At 39.8% G+C, this 21,685-nt stretch overlaps 1 long non-coding RNA gene across 1 annotated transcript; it reads left to right on the forward strand.

Annotated features, from left to right (window-relative positions):
* The first annotated feature begins 6,501 nt into the window (after positions 1-6,501).
* Positions 6,502-20,274, forward strand: LOC142055717 (uncharacterized). Its single transcript, XR_012660001.1, has 3 exons — positions 6,502-7,589; positions 19,665-19,828; positions 20,154-20,274. It is a non-coding gene; the product is annotated as an uncharacterized LOC142055717 (long non-coding RNA).
* The last annotated feature ends 1,411 nt before the right edge of the window (positions 20,275-21,685 follow it).

The following is a 21,685-nucleotide window of genomic DNA, read 5'->3' on the forward strand; positions in this document are numbered from 1 at the left end:
TGAAGAGGGTGATGGGAAGGATTTGTTTGCACCTCCAAAATTGTCTCACTGATTTCAAAGGAAATTGAAAGAAAAGCACATAATATTTACCAAAATTCATTTTTAGAATTGTTCAGTGGTCAAAGAGATTTTTAAAAGATTACTTTCATTCTAGCAAGAGAAAGCAGTCTTCAGTTCCTCATTAAAAATTGTACAGAAAGTTGCAAAAGGCACCTTTGAGGCTGACACACCAGAAGGCTGTGCTGCCATCCAGCGAGACCTGGACAGGCTGGAGAGCTGGGCCCAGGAGAACCTCATGGAATTCAACAAGAGCAAGGGCAAGGTCCTGCACCTGGGGAGGAACAACCCCATGCACCAGTACAGGCTGGGAGCTGACCTGCTGGAGAGCTGCTCCGCTGAGCCAACAGTGGACAACAAGCTGACCATGAGCCAGCACCGTGCCCTTGTGGCCAAGAAGGCCAAGGATATCCTGGGATGCATTAAAAGGAGTGTGGCCAGCAGATCAAGAGAGGTTATCCTCCCCCTCTACTCTGCCCTAGTGAGGCCACATTTAGAGTAGTGTCCAGTTTTGGGCCCCCAGTTTAAGAAGGATGTGGAACTGCTTGAGCAAGTCCAGCAGAGAGCTACCAAGATGCTCAGGGGACTGGAGCATCTCCCTTATGAGGAAAGGCTGAGAGACTTGGGTATGTTTAGCCTGGAGAAGAGAAGACTGAGGGGGCAATTTCATCAATACTTATAAATATCTAAAGGGAGGGTGTCAGGACGATGGGACTAGGCTCTTTTCAGTGGTGCCCAATGACAGGACAAGGGGCAATGGGCACAAGCTGGAACACAGGAAGGTCCACCTCAATGTGAGACAAAACCTCTTTCCTGTGCGGGTGCCAGAGCAGGGGCACAGGCTGCCCAGGGAGGCTGTGGAGTCTCCTTCCCTGGAGACATTCAAACCCTTCCTGGACGCGTTCCTGTGCCCCCTGCTCTGGGTGTGCCTGCTCAAGCAGTGGGGTTGGACAAGATGATCTCCAGGTTTCCTTTCCAACCCCTGCCATTCACTGATTTTGTGATTCTATGATTCTTTTGCATGTCAGCCAACGCAACAGAGGTAGCAACTGGTTCTTCCTCAGACTGCAGACTAATATCTGAGGAAAAGAAAACAAGGAATACAGAGCTTACCTGGGGAGAAGCTGTTGTGATATTTCAGTATTCACATATCATTAAAAGTATACACATATACAAATCACAGTCTCTTACCACTATTTTTTCATGGACCATGATATTAAGCAAATGAACGACAGCTTATCACATAGAATGTGGGGATTTTAGCATGTATTTTCTTAGTTTGGGTGCTTATACTATTAAAAATGCCACTTGCTTTGCCTTAGAGCTAAAAGATACTATGAAAGTAGACATTGCTATTTGCCCCAGCAGTTCTTGCTGTAAATTACCAAACTCAGCCTTCCATTGACAATGAATTGGCTCCCTAAAAATCTGTGTTGTGGCTGTGCCTGTGTTAGCAAAGTTAAACACTTCCGTTTCATAATGCTTACAGAGAAAACAAAATCAAACAAAAGCAAACATGTAGAGAGATTTAAATTATGGGAAAGAAAATTCAGCTCACCTCAATGCAGGTGTTAAGTAAAAATCTAGACAGACAGAGAGAACCAACAAAAAGAAAGTTATGATAATTATCCAGCATGTTTCTTGGATATCCTGAGAACACTGGGAGCTCACTGTGTTTAGACCGTTCATAGAAAGAGCAGTTCCTTCAAGTCTGGCATCGAGCAGAGCTCAGGAGAGGTGACCTCTGCTACCTTTCTCCGCAGCAAGGGGGTTTCTCCTTTTCTAGAGAAAACGTTCTCCAGCTTTACCTCTCTTGCCCTGGAGGAAGTAGGTTTCCACTCCTGCTGTGCTCCTTTCCTTTTCCAGGTCACCAACCTTCTCTCCCTCACTTTTCAGAGGTATACACAAAGTGGCAACTTCTCACGTACCCCCTGCAATATCTAACAAGGGCTGACTACTGCCCAAGATACCTCTGAAAAGGAGATATTCAATGTCCAGTCGTGCTTTAGTGTAAACTCCAGGAGAGGGTGAAACAGAGCTGCTCCACTCAGGATCAGATCAAGAAACAAACTGGGGGGTTGATCGCTGTTTGATTCCTGGTCTGGTGTTTTGGTATTTTTTTTTCATGAAAAAGCCAGGGCATCGGATGTGGCTCACCTCAGACCTCCACATGGAACAGGATTGATGCTGACAAGTACTGGCCGTGCTTTGTAGAAGTCAGACTGAGAGCACTGCTGCTCTTATTTGACATTTGTCAGATAGTATTTTGGGAATGGCTGTAAAGCTGCAGAGTCTCATTAAACTTTTTCCTGTGATATAACATCAGACAACAATGCTTCTTCTTTAACAGAGGGAGAAAAAGCAACTAGAACATTAGTTAGTGCCTGGGAGAAGTATGCTTGCATCGTAATAGTTTCATAAGTAGTATCAATTTATTTTGTATGGTAAACTTCACCATGCCACAACACAAGACCGTTATGATGCAATGATACATTCTCAAGCACATGCCTATAAATACTCAAAAAATTTTCGTTGCAACACAGCTTCTCCTAGGCAGAAGCAGGGCAATTGTATGTTCAGGCAGATGAGTTATGATCTCCAGAAACTTCCAGTATTGTGAAGGGAAAGGAGAGGTTTGTAAAGATGGGAAAAAAAAAAACACCAACCAAAAAAAAAAAAAATCAAAACCCCAAACCAAACAACTTGTTATTATTGCTTCTATGGAAACTGAACAAAGAACAATAACTACTCGCCAATTTCTTCTGGTTCCTACAGCGAATAAGCCTAAAATGCTGAGATTTCAAGGACAAGAATCACTGTCAATAACTAAATATTTTGCTATTCTGGGACTTAACAGAAATTACCTTGGAGATGTTTAGTTTCTAAACCTTTGTAAATTTTTTTTTTTCATGAAGGGCAATGCATTATAAATACACGAAGCACACTGTTATGAAAAGGCTGTTAATTTTACAAGGGAAAATCAATTAAATAGTTGATCTGGTCCTGAAATTAGGGAAGTATTCACTGCATTTTATTTATATCTATAAAGGTCAATGCTTTTATAAAAAGAAGAAACACATTAAATTTACAGGTGTGCCTAACCCTGCACAGCACCTGGGAACTTACATGGAATGAAACATGATTGTTTAGATGTTTATTGCCACGCAGTTGTAATATGCTCATTGCAGCTGTATCTGTGTGAGAGGCTACTGCTGAGACTTCACTGCTTCTGACTCACACATATTTCATCTCTGAAAGGGAGAAGTAGCCAATGTATGTCTGCCCAATAATAAATTAAGTCATGCAATATATTTTTAATAACCTGCACTTTGGACTTCATCTGGAAAAGGAGATGCCACTATTTTAGGGCATAGAGTATGACTTTCAGTGTGGCTTCACCGTGTTTCCCCACTCAGAAAACAGTAACTGAATCCTAAAGTTTTGGAATGAAATGGCAGCATTCATCACTCAGTTTGGAACAATTTGTTAGTTGTTAAAATTTAGAATAGCGTAGGCAAAATTAACCACAGGGAAGCTTGCCACTGTGGCAAAAAAAAAAAATCTAGAGTCTTCTGGCAACTAAAAGGTGAGAGAAGTCACTTCTGTTCTCCTTTGCCTGGGTTTACAGTGAGTGCTCTGGTTAAAAAGCATCTCTTCAGTAAGAGATGGACATCTTCGCTTATTCAAGTTCCTCAAAATGTTCTTACTGTCAACCAGCATCGTCTTCATCTTACCCAGTCTGTGTTTAAGGCATATGGTACTCTTCCAAGTAATTCTCTCTGCCAGATGTTAACTTGACTGTCCTCCTATGTGCAAGAAAAATGAGATATGGTATAAATATCTCTCAGCTATAGTTTATATTACAACAGCTCAGTGACATTAATATTCTCGCTGTGGGGTTGGAGAGGGAAAGCAAAGTGATGGGGGAGAATGGGTGCTGAAAGTATTTTAAACCTGAAGGATCCCTTAATTATTAACTCTAAGAAATATTAAATAGTTGTCCAATACCATTTTTAAGGATCTCTTCAAGCAGAATAGATGAAAAAAGTCAAGGTCTGAATTCTGAATAACTTGAATAAAAATTAATCATGGAAATCTCAGATGGTAGAGGAAGCAACTCACCGTCAGCAGCATTCCTTAGAAAGAGTTTGTGTTTTCCTACAGTATCATTTCTAAATTGTCTTGCAAAAGCACCTCAGCCATAACGAGTGTGATAATAGGGAGGAGGAGATGCTATAATTCAAAACAGTAGCTTCTATGAATACCAAAACCCTCAAAATTAACATCTAAATTCACAAGCATTTCCAATCCAATTAGGGTCTTTCCTACTGAAGTTTCACAAATTCATTTCAGCCAGTCATTTACAGGTGCTTCTGCAGTTTCTAATACAACAATGCAAAGCTTTCCTGAATATAATATAAATGCAATACAGTATCGCCAGTTGTTATCCTGTTCTTTTGTTACATACTTATTTTTAAGATAGAAAACTCTAAGGTATTTTCTTGCCAGGAGTGCATAACTCCGGAAATCCCTTGCTATTATAGCATACAGCATCAGAGGGCTGTGCTTTGAATTAGGAGTTTCCAAATGTAGGGTATTTTCATCATTTTCCCAGCATAGCAGTGAATGCAAATGACACATGTGGCTGAGGCTTTTCACCTTGCAATCCACTTATGACACAATCTGCCTCTCGTTTGTTACTCTATATCCATAGACAGTAGTAAGTCAGTCAGTCAAATGTGGAAATTTAGAATATCTATAAAATTATATAATTTTAACATTGCAGAACTGCAGGAGTAAGTGGATACAACCATGAATTTCAAATTAAATGACAGGTTAATTACCTTATTATTTTACTATGCCTGCAAACCCACACAGTATACCTCTGCCATATATAAAGCTACATTTTAAACAAGTTCACTCATATATCTTGCCTTTTCTTTGTTTTCTATTTCTTAGTAAATTCAGTTCATTTTATTTTTACATGATAGCAATAGAATACATTCATATCATACCTGTAATTAATGACAGATACATGTAACATATGAGGTCAGGCCAAACAAACGGTATGATTTACTGATGCAAGTAATAGTGGATGTGCACTAAATAAAGATTCTTTCTTGTATCTACTTGAATAAGTAGGGCTACTCTTAAAATACCCAATCTTTTATTTGTAGGGTAAGTAGGGAGAGTGAAGGGGGAATCTCTGCATCCAGCAGAGATATTTGCAACCCAAATCAGTTTAGTTTTACGACGCTGTGAGTGCAGGGGAATTGATAATCTCTGCAGTCCTAAACATAGCTCCACTAAATTTGTCTATGATTCTATCAAGACTAATCATAATTTTGTCTACTGCAGAACATGTTCATCGCATGGCAGCAGCTCACTCTGACACAAAATTGCAGGTGGATTTTTGGCTGTAGGAAGCTGCAGGGTAAAATGCTTGTTATTTTTAGAGAAGCCAAGATTACACCCTACATTTTTAGATGTTTGCAGAATAAAGACTTCAGGAATGTTGGTCTGCAGGAAGCGATTTCCCTTAGGCCAGATTTCCTCTAAAAGCATATCATAACTTGAAGTGTAGTCACAGCTTACACTGGCAAAGTGGTGTTTTTTAGGATATCATTAGTACCAGACTTCCTGATTCAAATGGCTTATTAAATTTAGACTCCTTAGTATAAAAGCTAGTAAGAAAATAAAAGTAAGATTGTCATATATTATCCCAGAAGAAAAAAGTATTATTTTAAATATCTATATTAATTTTTGCTTTCATAAATATCTTAGAGCATTATTGCATTATCTTAAACATCTTTACATTCTTTTTCTAGCCATTAACTAATTAACTAACTTGGTCTGTGTTTAACAGTGTTTGAATTGTTTGTGTCTCATGTTTTTTGTTTAATGAATGTTGTTTCTAGAGACTGGATATATATTTATAAACTAGCAGTTATGAGCAAGATTTAGTTTGATGTTAAAAAACCTATAATTGGGTGTTTCTTTGTCAACACATACAGATGCAGGATGATCTTCTGTGGCACCTGGAGGCTATGTCAGATCTTCTGGCACATCTAAAGTCAAAATCTAAGAGTAGGTTAAGGCATTACATGAGTATTCCTCATTCCAGTGCATTGTGAGCAAAGCTGTTCTGTAAAATGAATTTGAGATTGTGCCAACATACTGCACAAATTGATGACAGCAATTTTGAATTAGGCTCTGTGTGTGTTTGATATGTGATGCATTTCCTACACACAGAAAAAAGGATACACAGTAATAACCTAGAATTGGTATTCCTTCCCCCAAAACCAAAAGTAACATGAAGAGAAGCAGTGATGACTCTATCAGAAGTGTTCAACAATTATTTTAAATGTCAACCCCATTTGCTGGATGACCCATCCTTCCCTCTGTACCAGATATAGTGGAATCATGGAGGAAAATATTGAAGAAGAGTCCTTAAAAGGGTTAATAAAAATTTAGCCAAATCATTTTCCAGTGAAAAATGGGAGCTTTTGCATGAACATTTCTATTTTGGTTATAACTTCTCAAGAGAACAGGCAATACAAATCATCCTAGTTTTGTTCTGACATGTAACATATTTGACCTTGTTGCTTCTTCTCGACTATATACATTTTGACATTTCAAACTTCTTTCAAATGAAATGTTTGATAAATGTGACTCACTTCTTTTCCATTCTGCTTGTCCTAACAGTTAGATTCTTTAAATTTTTCTTTCCTTTAAGGACAAAAACTTCAAAATTCTGATGTTTGCTATAGAGATTCCACTTAAACATTCTTTAAATCTATGGATCTGATGTTCAACAGTACCAAAACCTATCTGAAACTAAATGCAAAAAAGCGTGCTGCTTTGTGTACTCTGTAACATCTGGTTCCCTGGCTCTCCCATCTCTTCTCGGTGCCTGTGTCTACACTACTAAACTGAACAGGGAATGGGCCTGAGCTCTGCCATGTAATCAATCCATACTCACACTGCTGTGGTCTATGGCATGGTTTTGGCTCCAGCTTATTAGTGCTCCCTCAGACATTGCCTGGGCATGTTTCTAGTTTAGCACCTCCCAGGACCGTGAGCAACAGAAATTTTGGATTTGAACCCTCTCTTTTATGGGAATAAGGAAGGCCAGCAGTAAGGACATGGACTGCGTCATGACCAAGAACGTGCCTGACCTATTTTATTTGTGCAGATAGAGCAAACGAGAAGAGAGGGAAGACCTACTCTTGGAAATGATTTGTAGAAGAATAAGGTTCACTTGATTAAAAATGTACTTCTGTTACAAGACTCACAAATATTTCATTAACAGCAGTCTAATTTTTTATAAGATGAAAGTGAAGAGCACCACAGCAGCTTCTGCTCTCATGCCACATTCCCTCGCTGGGGCCTGAAAAAACTGAAGAATATTCAAGCTACTTGTTAGTGGGATCAGAAGACATTCATTCTTCTGGGTGTAGGTGAAACCAAAAAACCAGAATGGTACAAGGGGTATGTGTGCTGTTAGAGGTTTGATTTGCCACATCAAACAGGTAAGGAAAAAAAGGGGAATCAGGAGAACAAAAGGATATACTTGTGTTTTAAGTAATTATCTTTTGTGAGTTTTTTTTCTTTTAGTTCTTCGTAGGTACTAATCTTTCAGCTAAATTCCTTATTTTTTCTTTCTCCTACCTGTTGATTTGGCCTTTATCTTTTGAAGGGCAGTTATGCAATAGTTGCTCTTTTATTGCCAAGCATGAAAGCTGAGTATTTTGTCATCAGTATTCACTGCATTATTCAGATAAGAATTCATTCTGAATATAACCCTGTGTGAGGAGATTTACTGCAAATTACTGGTCTCTGCACAAGGCTACAAATGCCAATAAGATACTGGGGGATCAAAGATAATGCTCAGCACTCTACAGCCAGCATGTAAGGGTCAGCTAAGATAAGTGAAAGGCAGATTGTTTTACATCACACTGATAATTTCTGTTTCATTTGGCATTTTGTCCCTGCTGAATTATATACTTTATCTAAATCATGGAGAATCTGAGAAACTTTTTCCATTAAGTTTTTTGCAACTAAATAAAAAATAATTAAAATAATTTATGTGCAAAACAGTGGAAAAATTTTAGTTTGTATTGAACAGATCATGCTAATGTAAATAACTACAGTGAAAAGATTCTCTAAATTGACTTTTCTTCCTCTCAAAGTGCAAGTAGGCACAATGTCAGCACATTTTAGTTGCAGATTCCTCACTCAGATGTTAGTGCTGTAGTATTCAGCTCCAAAAAGGACCATAGTGCATCACCATCCATTTCCTTTCACTGGTTTACTCAAGGTTGCAACTGTATTAAGATCTGCTTCTCCTGACTCCCCTTTGCCCCAGGGAGTCCACCTACATATGTCATATATAAAAATCAAATGACAGTGTGGAGGGTAAATAGATTTGCATACTAAAGCACTTCAATCACAGATATATGCAGTTTTATTAACAACATGACTTCCCTGTGCTGTGGTAGAGATGGTGCAGCGAAGGAGAGGAGCCAGCTGGGTTAACAAAGAGCCTCCTGCACAACCTCCTTGTTCCACATGAGAGATGGTGCCGTCCTGCAGGGAGGCTTGGCAGTAAGCGTAGTGGTTCCTGCTGTGCTGTGCATAGTCCTGGTGCAGGGTTGTGAGGCTTCCCTGGGCTCTCCTCTGCTTCATGCATTCCCCAGAGGATGGAAAGAAGGCCCCGGATCCTGGTGCATGGCTGTGGGACTTCTCTCCCTGGAGTAATTTTTCAGCCATTTTTTGTTATCCCAGTTACTCGTCAGTGTCCTTAGCTGCAGGACTGGCTAAAGAACACCTCACTGATGATCAGATAACTTTTTTTTAATTTGCTCTTGATTTCTGATTTGCCTCATTGTTGTTGGAGCTCACAATCTGCTTGTTCTGAACACTTTGGGTGGGACTTCTTGATGATCTACCAGTTGTTTTCCTGATTTGGCTATTTCCTTGATCACACAAAACCATCCTGTTGGCTGAGACAGGGGGTTGATCATGTTTTCATCTACTTCTGCTACAGAAAGAAGTTGATTAAAGTTCACATTGGAATAACCATATTATAAGTCGGACCCATTAGGAATAGTAGTGACTCCTAGATCTCAGAGACAGAACATCTGAAAACATACAGATCATCCAAAAAGGCAGAAAACCTTGGCAGCTCCATTTCTATATTCTCATACCTTAAACTTAATGAAAATGCTTAGACCCCTGATTTGTGAAGAATGAGGATCTCACTGACTGGGGTTCAACACATAAATATATTTTACCCTGTTGTAGAAGAAGATTCAGAAATTCACCCTGGAGTATATTAAACCATATGGTTTTATTCTGTGCTTGATTTTCAAATTCTAATGCCTTAAGTAGAGAGATTTGTAACCAAGGAAACATGAAGCAGTACTTCTCTTATTATTCAGTAAATTTGACACAAACTACAGAAAGCAACTGTCTATTTGCACTTTAAAGATAGAATGTTGTCCTACTTCCTTTCCTATAATTTCTCTCTGTCTCTGATAAATGACTTATAGCTTCAATGTCAGATATCATGGATATATAAACCATGGTAGAAGAAATTAAAAAGAAAAAAAAAGCAATTATTTTCCTTGACATAGATGAAGAAAGATTTATGATTTCTGTTTCCTCAGTAGATTAAATCTTTTTTTGCAGAACTACAGTATATTACCCAGCAGTTCCCTCAGCAAAGGGTCGTTGGGGGGGGGGTCAAAGATTTCAGAATGTTATTATTATCTCTGGTTTTAATTATTAACAGTTTTGACAGCTTTCAGACATCACAGCTAATTCTAATAAGAATAGTGATGATGTTCTGACTGGTACACATAATCAGGACTGAGAAGACCAAAGTTAGTCCTACAGGTTGGCTACAGAATTCTCCGTTCTGTTTAAAGCAATGTTCCAGATTTCTTAAGGTTGTTTAGACCCCAGCTGGGCTGAGTATTGAAGAGAGTATGAGCATGGATTTCTAGAGAAGGAGAGAAGGTGATTAGAAATAATTAATTAATGCCAAATGAACTCTTTGGCTTCCACTGCAGAAGTAGAAAAAAAAAAAAACATTCTGCATGACTTACAAACCTAAAACTGAATTTTCCAGTGTTTGTGGTTATGTTTGGGGGATTTTTCTTTCTCTGTCCACAGCCATCTGAAGTGCACCAAATAAACTATTCTGGACAAACTAGAAGGGCTATCTGTGTTGCTGCCAATGATGTGTATGGAGTTTGTGTTGCAGACAAGAGTCATCCAACTTCCATTTGCAATGAAGATCTTCTGTGAAATCTGTTAACAATTTCAGAGTAAAATCAAGGTGTTGAATTGTGAAGGTGCAAGCAGAAATCAAGTTATTCAGTGCCTTTTACTACGAGTATATGATTTATTATATCTGTCACAGTACTAAAGCAATTTGTAATTAGGGGAAAAAGGAGGAAGCTAGACTTGGTGCACATAGAAATTCAGATTAGATCAAAGCCTTCTGGTATAGCTATACCAGATTGGCAATATGATATGATATATGAGCTGTTAATTAAATCTACCTTCTCTGTGTCAGATTAAATATATGAGTATATATATCTTTATCTACACTGATAGCAGTTAGACAAGCCATAGCTTATATGATGACTGTACATGGCATACTGATGAAAAGGTAAACTCAAACAACTAAACACTTTGTAAATATGACAATAAAAGGCAAGCACAAGCAGAATAAATTCCCACTTGTCAGCTATTCCTAAATAAAATTGAGTATAAGATCGATAGTCCTTGCATTTTCTGTAGTCATGTAACAAAAATATTTTTATAAATATAATCAAAGTTTTTTATTAAGGTAGAACCACCTAAGGTAATTGCTAAAATAATATTAATTCCTTGATTCTAATAGGCTGCTAAAGTTACCAAAGGCAATTTTCTTACTTGTTAATAATTTAAAAAGTATAAAATAGCTAACTTTTATACTGCATTATGATTGATTTTATGGCTATTATGTATAAAATATGACAATTAGATTTCCCCAGAAAATAAAAGCCATAGTTTTGACATTCAATTCTATATATTGTAATCTAAGCAATCTATTTTGTAATATGAGTTGTGCAAGTATGCATTTCTCATCACTTGATCCATAAAAGAAAACAATTTTCACAATGTGTTGTGGTCGTTGTGCTTTGAACTCTAGCAGCTCCAGACGGAAATTCAGTACTGTTACAGCAAATTCTGTATTTTCTTCTACGTAGTGTCATCATCTGGTCCATAACTTCTCGTATACATAACATCATTAGACTCTATTACAAGAAGGAGGAAAATGGAGCAGTAGAATATTTTAACAGTTAATATGCAGAAAAACATAAAACATTAGATTTTTGTGCCCCTGTAAATGCACACTAAATCTTTATGAGAGTTCAGATAGCTAAGGTGACTTCTTTTTGCTGTAGCATTCTGTATTTCCATAGCGCCTCTCCTCTAAAAGGGTGACTACATGTGATAGTTAAGTATTGTTTATATTTCTGTCTTCTTTTTTTCCTTTACCCTTCAGATGCACCATCTGGGTCTCTATTTCTCGTTGTCTACTATGTTACGTCCTATTCAGCATTATGGAAGGCCTAATGCTGATGGCATTGCAAATGTACTATTTATTAACAGTGAATAATAATGAAAAGGGAAAGGATTATTAAGAAATGTCAGAAAAGGGGACGGGTGACATTTAGAAAGCATTCTACATTTCTGATATTACTGACATATTTCTGTGAAGGAAACTCAGAATCACAGAATCACAGAATCACAGGCTGGAAGGGACCTCAGGGATCATCTAGTCCAACCTTTCCAGGAAGAGCACAGTCTAGACAAGATGGCCCAACACCCTGTCCAGCTGACTCTTGAAGGTGTCCAACGTGACCGAGTCAACCACTTCCCTGGGGAGATTATTCCAATGGTTGACTCAAAATACTATTCTTCACAATATTCACCGGTTGCAGTGCTATTTTTTTCTTTTTTTGTTTTATTTTTGTAGTAAAGGACAATTTATTACCCCAAAGTAATCAGATAATTCTGGAAAAGGATACAGGACAGAATGCAGAAGTCTATGTTACAAAACTTTTACCACATCTGCACAACATTGCTATCCATCACATGAGTTTCTCTTGATTCTGTGTGGTTTTGATCGGCTTTATTTTGCCTGACTTGAATGCCTTGCTCTCTATCCAAAACAGAGAGACGACAGATGTAATTCATTTATCTGAACATAAGTATTCATGTCTATTTGATCTAGCTTAGACAAGCCTCAAGCTGCTGCTATAGAAGCATGGAAGTCTCCGCCAAGTCATGTGTTGCATTTGTAAACCCCATGCAGATGTTTGGAGAGAGTAGGACATCCCAAATGGTGCTAGACATCCTGAGTTTAGGCATCTGAATGGAGACCACACATATACGTATTTTCAGAATAGAAATCATCCCAATTGTCTGAGCCACATAGCTCAAAATGGCTAAATACATTGAGAGAAGGTACACTTTCTCTGCATTTAGTAGAGGGATTCTAGGGACTTCATTCAGTTCACTTCTGTGGCTATGCCTCCCACTAAATATGTGTTCATCATAGAATCATAGAATCGTTAAGGTTGGAAAAGACCCTTAAGATCATTGAGTCCAACCACTAACCTATCACTGCCAAGTCCACCACTAAACCATATCCTCAAGCACCATGTCTACCCTTCTTTTAAATACCTCCAGGGATGGAGACTCAACCACCTCCCTGGGCAGCCTGTTCCAATGCTTCACAACCCTTTCAGTGAAGAAGTTTTTCCTAATGTCCAACCTAAACTTCCCCTGGTGCAGCTTGAGGCCATTTCCTCTTGTCCTATTGCTTGTTACTAGGGAGAAGAGTCTGACCCCTGCCTCGCTACAACCTCCTTTCAGGTAGTTGTAGAGAGCGATGAGGTCTCCCCTCAGTCTCCTCTTCTCCAGACTAAACAACCGCAGCTCCCTCAGCTGCTCCTCATAAGACTTGTTCTCTAGACCCTTCACCAACTTTGTTGCCCTTCTCTGGACACACTCCAGCACCTCAGTGTCCTTGTAGTGAGGGGCCCAAACCTGAACACAGTACTCGAGGTGTGGCCTCACCAGTGCCGAGTACAGGGGCATGATCACCTCCCTGCTCCTGCTGGCCACACTATTCCTGATACAAGCCGGGATGACATTGGCCTTTTTGGCCGCCTGAGCACACTGCTGGCTCATGTTCAGCTGTCTGTCAACCAACACCCCCAAGTGCTTTTCCTCCAGGCAGCAAACATAACAGACAAAAATAGAAAAATTCATTCAGACAGTGATATTTCCTAATAGGGCCTTTGAAAACTGAACCCGAACCAGAAGCCTCCCCACCATCTACCCTCCTGAAAGTGTTAGTAGAGGTTAAGGCTATCTTCCTACTGTAAAACCTGGATCTACAACTAGGAAAAAGCCATCGGAGAAAAATTAGTAACTGTGAGGTATCATCACCTATGGGATACTCTCTAAAAGACAACAGAAATATTTTTTTGTATTTATTTGTTATTTGTTTTTGTTTTTGTTATTACTATTACCAGATATGCTAAGATAGAAGATCACAGAATCATGGAATCACAGAATGGCAGGGGTTGGAAAGGAAACTCTGGAGACCATCTTGTCCAACCCCCCTGCTTGAGCAGGGACACCCAGAGCAGGGGGCACAGGAACGCGTCCAGGAAGGGTTTGAATGTCTCCAGGGAAGGGACTCCACAGCCTCCCTGGGCAGCCTGTGCCCCTGCTCTGGCACCTGCACAGGAAAGAAGTTTTGTCTCACATTGCGGTGGACCTTCCTGTGTTCCAGTTTGTGCCCATTGCCCCTTGTCCTGTTGTTGGGCACTCCTGAAAAGAGTCCAGTCCTACTCTCCTGAGACTTAGCGGAGCCACTTTCCAGTAGTTCAGCCCCCAGCCTGTACTGGTGCATGGGGTTGTTCCTCCCCAGGTGCAGGACCTTGCCCTTGCTCTTGTTGAATTCCATGAGGTTCTCCTCGGCCCAGCTCTCCAGCCTGTCCAGGTCTCGCTGGATGGCAGCACAGCCTTGTGGCGTATCAGCCACTCCTCCCAGCTTGGTGTCATCAGTGAACTTGCTGAGGTTACACTCTATCCCATCATCTAGGTCATTGATGACTATGTTGAACAGGGCTGGACCCAGCACAGACTCCTGGGGAACACCACTAGTGACAGGCCTCCAACCAGACTCTGTGCCATGACTCTCTGAGCTCTCCTATTCAGCTAGTTTTCAATTCACTTCCCTGTCCTGATAATAATGAATTAATTAATTAATTAATATTTATAAATAAAGATAATGCCCTTTGGGGAAGAAACCTCTACTGGACATTTTTGCAAATATGTTAATAAAATACACAAAAAGTTGTTTTCCATGAAGGACTGTGGCACTGAAGTCCCAGAAAATAAGTATTCATCACTTCCTGAAATCACCTAAACTCCTTTGATGTGTTCCTTTCTTGTGGAACATATCATAATATTGCAAAAGTCCTGAAACCTGTTTCATGATGAGGCCATTATTGGAATTTCAAGGATTATATTTTACCCTGATGCTTCGTGAAGTGCTTGACCCAGTGGACATGCACAGATCAGTCATGATTCAGTCTGAGTATAATACCTAAATGTAGTGAGTTCTCATTGCAGACGTGTAGTCAGTACAGACGGTGGAGCTTGGAGGACACTATAGTAACAGGCAGAATGGAGCTATTGGCTGCACAACCAGAAGAAGCTCATCAGTAGCACAGGCATATTGTGTCATCTGAGATGCCCTGGGGTACGTAAGACCCACTTTAGAAGGGCTGAAGTCCTACATAGGCTCCACTGAGTGTATTTGTCTAGATTTCCATCAGGTGTAATAGGAAATCAGACATCTCCAGCTCAATACAACAGTGCATACTTAGATGTCTAGGGCGTATGAGGTGTCTTAAGAAGACCACAATGCATCTACAAGGGGCTAATAGACAGGACACAGGACCTGTATAAGACACATGCCTTTCCTTCTAGATTGCAGCTGCAGACGTTACAGGATGGCCCTAACCATCTGAAATGGCACTAGATAACTCTATAGGTAACTGAATTCCACTTACTATGGTCACCCAATAAATGTAATGATACTTTCCCTCTTCCTATAGCAATTCAAAAGTCAGAAAATTGACTAGAGTTTGATTTCCACCTCCAGTTTAGGGCTCTTTTTAAAATTTGCAGTAATGTCTTGGCCATTAGGATACAATATCCTCTTAGCCTTTCCTGCCTGATCTGTTCAGGTTTGTATAAACATACTTTAATAGTCTTTGGAGCATGGATTAGAAGGCTGGTGTTTGACTTCTCAGGGGACTGTCCTAACCTCCAGCCTCCAGAGTCGCTCTCACTTCCCATCTCAGACTGTAGCTGGCTTCCACTGCAGTTCCACAGTAAGGCAAGGCTCCAGTACAGTCATTGCAGGTAAATGCTACAATAATTCATCTTTTAGGTAGTATGAGAGGAACCCAAATACCCTTTCTGGTGGTTTTGGAAGGAAGATTCTGTCTATGAACATTAAATCCTACGAATCCTGTGTTTACGCTCTTAAAGAAAGTTTGTTTCAGTACAAAACTAGTTTTTAAAAAAGCACACGCACTCAGAAGCACTGCATCTTTTCAAGACATTTTCCCCCTTTGCGTTCCTTGCACAGACATTTGCTATGATCTGTGTATGGAAAATCAAACACAAAGCAACAGGTCCTGAATAGGACGTGTGAATTCAGTATGAATGCCTGTTATTTTTCTTATATGTAGATTCTCAAACCTTGCTATTGGAGAACAGTTTTAGAATCCGTTACCTCAAGTTTTATAATCTGTTGTTACATATTTATAGTAAGGAGTAGTCATGAAAAAATACAAAAGATTTTTGAAAATTCATCATATCAGAGAGTATCATTACGCTGAACCCAAAGCAATTACTCAAACAGCTAATAATCCATTGTTTATTGGTACAATATGTTTTTTTGAAGCATCTGGGTGTGGGTGTTAAATCTCTAACAGCTGTTAGTGATTCCCTGCTGTATTCCTGTATTTTTATTATTGTAATCCATGTATTTCTTGAATATTAGAAGCATTTTAATACATAGAGTTACCAAGCAACTACTCAAGACAGCTTTATTATATGCATGTTTTTTGCATGCTTCATGAGACTGCTTTGTGAACAGAATTATCAAAGCAAGAGAACAGAAGAGTAAGCTGGAGAAGGAGATCAGCTAAAGGAGACAGCAATCTTAGAGGACTAATTCTATGATATTCACACTAATAAACCTCAAAGACTCAAAGACTATAGAGGCTGGTAGCTTTCTACAGCTCCAGGCTTCACACTCTACCGTGTGAGGTTGGCTGCAAGCTTCTTACCACAAATAAGTTTTACAAGGACTACCACAAATAAATTTTTCAAGGACATAAGTCCTTTCATCTTGGCTCTGAAACTATACCTGTGTGGTGCATGTTCTCAAGCATACAACCTTACATCCAAAATTAATGATCCCAGCATAAAAAGCAGCTTCAAATGACAGAATTTTTATGTGGTGGTGGTAGTACTCATAAAACAAGGTGTGAGTATCCCTCATTTTATTTACAGTCTAGTTTTTGCATCCTTTAGGTGCATCTCAACATATTTTTAGGCCTTTTCTCCAATAGCAGGAGAGCTCAAAGCTTACATTTTTTATAAAAGCTAGATATTTCCTGTAATGACATGATTACTTAAAGCTGCAGTGTTTGGAGGGAAGCAACTACATAGACTTGATACACATTAGTCAGTATACTTTGGTTATGGTTAGACTGGAGAAGGGTAGATTCTAAGGAACAGGCGTGTCATGGTGCTTTTGGAAAACTGTGATTTATCTACATACTAATGCTAGTACATTAACAAAAATGCAATTTATTAAGAGATATGAGGACAAGATAGCAAGAACTTTATCAGAAACAGTTAACGTGGATTCACCAAGGGAAGATCATGCTTGACCAACCTGATAGCCTTCTATGATGATGTGACTGGCTCAGTCAACGAAGGGAAAGCGGTGGATATAGTCTACCTTGACTTCAGTAAGGCATTCGACCATGTCTCCCATAGCATTTTTACAGGCAAGCTAAGGAAGTGTGGGCTGGATGAATGGACAGTGAGGTGGAGAGATAACAGGCTGAACAGCAGCACTCAGAGGGTCGCGATCAACAGAGCAGAGTCTGGTTGGAGGCCTGTCACTAGCGGTGTTCCCCAGGGGTCTGTGCTGGGTCCAGCCCTGTTCAACATAGTCATCAATGACCTAGATGATGGGATAGAGTGTAACCTCAGCAAGTTCACTGATGACACCAAGCTGGGAGGAGTGGCTGATACGCCACAAGGCTGTGCTGCCATCCAGCGAGACCTGGACAGGCTGGAGAGCTGGGCCGAGGAGAACCTCATGGAATTCAACAAGAGCAAGGGCAAGGTCCTGCACCTGGGGAGGAACAACCCCATGCACCAGTACAGGCTGGGGGCTGAACTACTGGAAAGTGGCTCCGCTAAGTCTCAGGAGAGTAGGACTGGACTCTTTTCAGGAGTGCCCAACAACAGGACAAGGGGCAATGGGCACAAACTGGAACACAGGAAGGTCCACCGCAATGTGAGACAAAACTTCTTTCCTGTGCAGGTGCCAGAGCAGGGGCACAGGCTGCCCAGGGAGGCTGTGGAGTCCCTTCCCTGGAGACATTCAAACCCTTCCTGGACGCGTTCCTGTGCCCCCTGCTCTGGGTGTCCCTGCTCAAGCAGGGGGGTTGGACAAGATGGTCTCCAGAGTTTCCTTTCCAACCCCTGCCATTCTGTGATTCTGTAATATTCCCTTCTGGAAGACAATGTATTTCTAAGAATGATAAAAGCAAGCAGGACTACAGCACAAAAAAATGAATATGAAACATGAAACCTTGTTCTTTGAAAGGATTTTGGGTTTAAGGCTAAGTACTTGTAAGACAATATAATTTTGTTCAGTCTGGAAAATACAAACTGTTTTTCTTTGCTCTGTACTTCTAACTTGATATGTGGTTTAGAATTGTACCCTGAATTCTGCATAATATTTTTTTTTCTAGACATAACACCCACAAAGGTTCTACGGGAGTTTTAGCATATCTCCTGCAGAGCTTGTGTTCAGGCAAAATTAATAAATGTTTTCGGATAAGAACTGACATGGAATAGAGCCATGTGGCTTTTCACTGTAACCTCTAAAACTCTAGCTTCCAGGAACACAGCTTACTGCCATGATAAAAGGTCTGTTACCCACAGGCAGTTGTCTTGGGCTTTGCTAAATGGTTATGCTGCTAGCCTTGGAAGCAATATAAATGCATTTACAGGAGGCTATGCTTGGACTCATAATTAATAGTCCAAGAAGAATAAGCTCCAGTGTCTAATCTGCAAGCTGGACAAACTGCCTCTGGATAAATGGAAGTTTGCATTTATAAATGCTACAGTATACTTTCACGTAGTTAAACATATGGGATGTAACGTGCTGAAAAGCTGTAACATCCATATTTCCTATTAAAAAGACGATCACCTTAAGGTTAGTGAAAGTAAAAAGCTCTACAGGATATCACATAGGTCGAAAAAATACCTGATTATTATTAGCTGGCAGTAGTTTTCTGATAGCTTTTCCAAACTATAGTTCAGGGTCAAATTGATTTCAGATTACCTGTATTGTGAATTCACATCAAAAACTGTGGCAATCCTTTCCTGAGCAACTCAGATCTGAGAGCTGCACTAGTGGTTGCCATAGGTTGCCACCAGGGAGAAGAAGGACTGGATGGCTTTCTGCAACCCACCTAAAACCACTGTGGGTATCAGAGCAACAGCTGCGCATGAGACTACAGCATCTTTCATATGACATGAAGAACATAACAGACCAGGTAGACTCACATTGGGAGCTTTTATTTTCTAAGTCATTTATCACAACTTATAAAGCCTAGTTTTATGTTGCAAGGACATTAAGAAGATTTGCTTATAGTGGTGGGTTTTTTTATCCATTAGTAACTGGCCACACAATTTCAGACATTAGGATCCTGCTTTTCTACTGCCAAGCAGCTGTAAAGCTCTACCTGCACTTGTGGTTCATAAAGCATTAACCCTTCAGGCATTATCTGAAAGACTCATCTTTGTTAATAAAAAGGTCTGCTTCCAAAGACAGGCCAGCAAAAGTCACCTCTAGAAGGGCAAAAAGCATTATAATGATCATGTTGTTGCAGGCATCATCTTCTCTGGAATTACACTCACTGGCCTTCCCCCAGTGCCCTGAGGCATTACACAGGATAATAAAGATGATCTGGACTTCATTTCTTAAGGCTACTCCATTTTAGCTGAAGAAGGAACACAGCACTGTAGATAGAATATGCTTTTACTAAACAGGTTTTTGTGCAGCATGCAGAAAAAGAAACCAGCTTTGTGTTTCCTTTTGCATAATGCATTAACACCCTGTCACCTATAAATACTCAGACTCAACTTTCTGTCAGATTCCATTTATATTTCTATTTAATGTTTTCGTCCACTCCTTTCAGCACACTGTTTGACACTCTTCAAATCACAGAATCACAGGTTGGAAGGGACCTCAGGGATCATCTAGTCCAAACTTTCTTTGCTTTTTTACCGGCTTCTTGGGAGCTTGTCTACACATGAAATTAATTCATCAACTCCTCCTGAATATTCCTGTTTTGAAATAAAGGTATCTTATTCACATTTAGGTTGATTTGATTTCTGGACTAATCTGATTAAGTGATAAAATACTCTAATGATGATTTCTAGATATATTGGTATTGAGGGATAACTACATTCTCTACCTTAATCCAACATAGCTTGTTAGCTCTACTGTTAAAATAAAGTTTACTGCTATTAAGACTCATCCTAGTGAGATGAGACTATGCTTGATGCTGAGAATGTAATTAAATGAACTATAATGTAATATAATATAACATAATATCATATCATACATAGTCCTACCATAGTTATCTCTTTAATTCTACTTTAATCATATTTGATATAATTCCCAGAAGCTATGAATGATCCTGGGAACAGAAGACTTCTCATCTGATAGATTACATACTTTTGGAATGGATGGAATGAATGTTGCAATACAGAAGCGTCCAAGGAACTTCTACAGTGAACAGTATTAATTTGATTAGTATGATCTACTCTAATTAATTTTGTTTCATCTATTTGTTCCACCTCTGGTCACTTTGAGCCACTAGCATAAGGGTCCCCACATCGTCCTGTTGATGGTGGATGGAGTCTGGAGGGTTTGAGCCAGGAGAAATTGTCTCTCTTAATCTCTGCCCTCTTTCATCATGCAGGCTGCTGCATACATACACCTTCTCAGCTCTGGTGGATTGCCCTTATTATCAGGATATTGAATCAACAGCTGCTGCCTCCTCCTCCACAGTGTCTTTAAATATCTGCACTACACAGTGAAGCATGACCTGGGAGGGATGCTAAGCATGGGGACCCTTTTCCCATGCTGCAGCACTGGTCATTTCCCTGCCTTTTTCTGGGATTCTCTGTCATCTTTCCAAGACAAATCCTAGGGCAATCTTGGGGGCTGTTTGCCCCCTGTGAGGCAATAACATTAAATCTAACCCAAGTTTTTTTCCCTCTGCCCCACCCATTTCCCCATCTGCAAGCACCCCTTACTCTTGCTCATGCTGGGGTGGCGGGTAGGCTGTCCTGTATCTGCTGTTCCCGGCCGTGCTGCAGGCACTCTGAACCAGGAGAAAAACTCTATAAAAACGTTACCTCTGGGCCACAGGGCCATCAGATGCAGACACGTGACCTACTGCAACGCTATACGGTTGTGTGCAGTCTGTCGTAGAGGGAGCTAGGTCAGGACCATGGGGTTTTGTTAAATAAATGAGTTTAATTTACTCTTTATTCTTACTCTATACTTTACTCTTACCCCTTAAAAAAAAAAGAGTTGTTATTATCCACTCCTACCAGTGAAACATTTCTTAGAACTGGCCTTTAAGAGAGAGCAAATTACCTCAGTGCAATATTATATATATTTTTGATGTCATTCCTGAAAATCTTAATGTATCTTTTTGTTTTAAAAGTACATATGGGTATGTATACATATAGTACCACTGAGAAAAGCTACTGCTTAGCAAACAAAAGCATATCATCAATGGCAAACTTATCAAAATCCCAATTGTCTACAGCATCTTATGATGGTACATTTTTCTACCAGGTTTTATATGCCACCAGTGCAATTGCTGAGAGTAGACGGATTTTGGGGGTTTACACAGGTTAATTTACCTTATGACATTGTATGATTGCTTTGGAACACAGCAATATATCTACTATACCCACTGCTGAGGTCCTAGGTGCTGGCAACATTATTTAAAACAAGGACCTGTCAAAAAGATTCTGCACTCACTCTTAGCTCTATGTAAGGCTGGAGGAGCAAGGGCTCTGGCTTCAGAATATTTTTATTTAGCAAAAGAAAGAAAAAGAAATAACTTTTGCATTGTACACTTTTTATTCTGTTTCTGCTATTTGCACATCAATCTTCGAGTTAGGCTACAGACCAGAA

Source organism: Phalacrocorax aristotelis, chromosome 3 (assembly GCF_949628215.1).
Source record: "Phalacrocorax aristotelis chromosome 3, bGulAri2.1, whole genome shotgun sequence".
Lineage (NCBI taxonomy): Eukaryota > Metazoa > Chordata > Aves > Suliformes > Phalacrocoracidae > Phalacrocorax > Phalacrocorax aristotelis.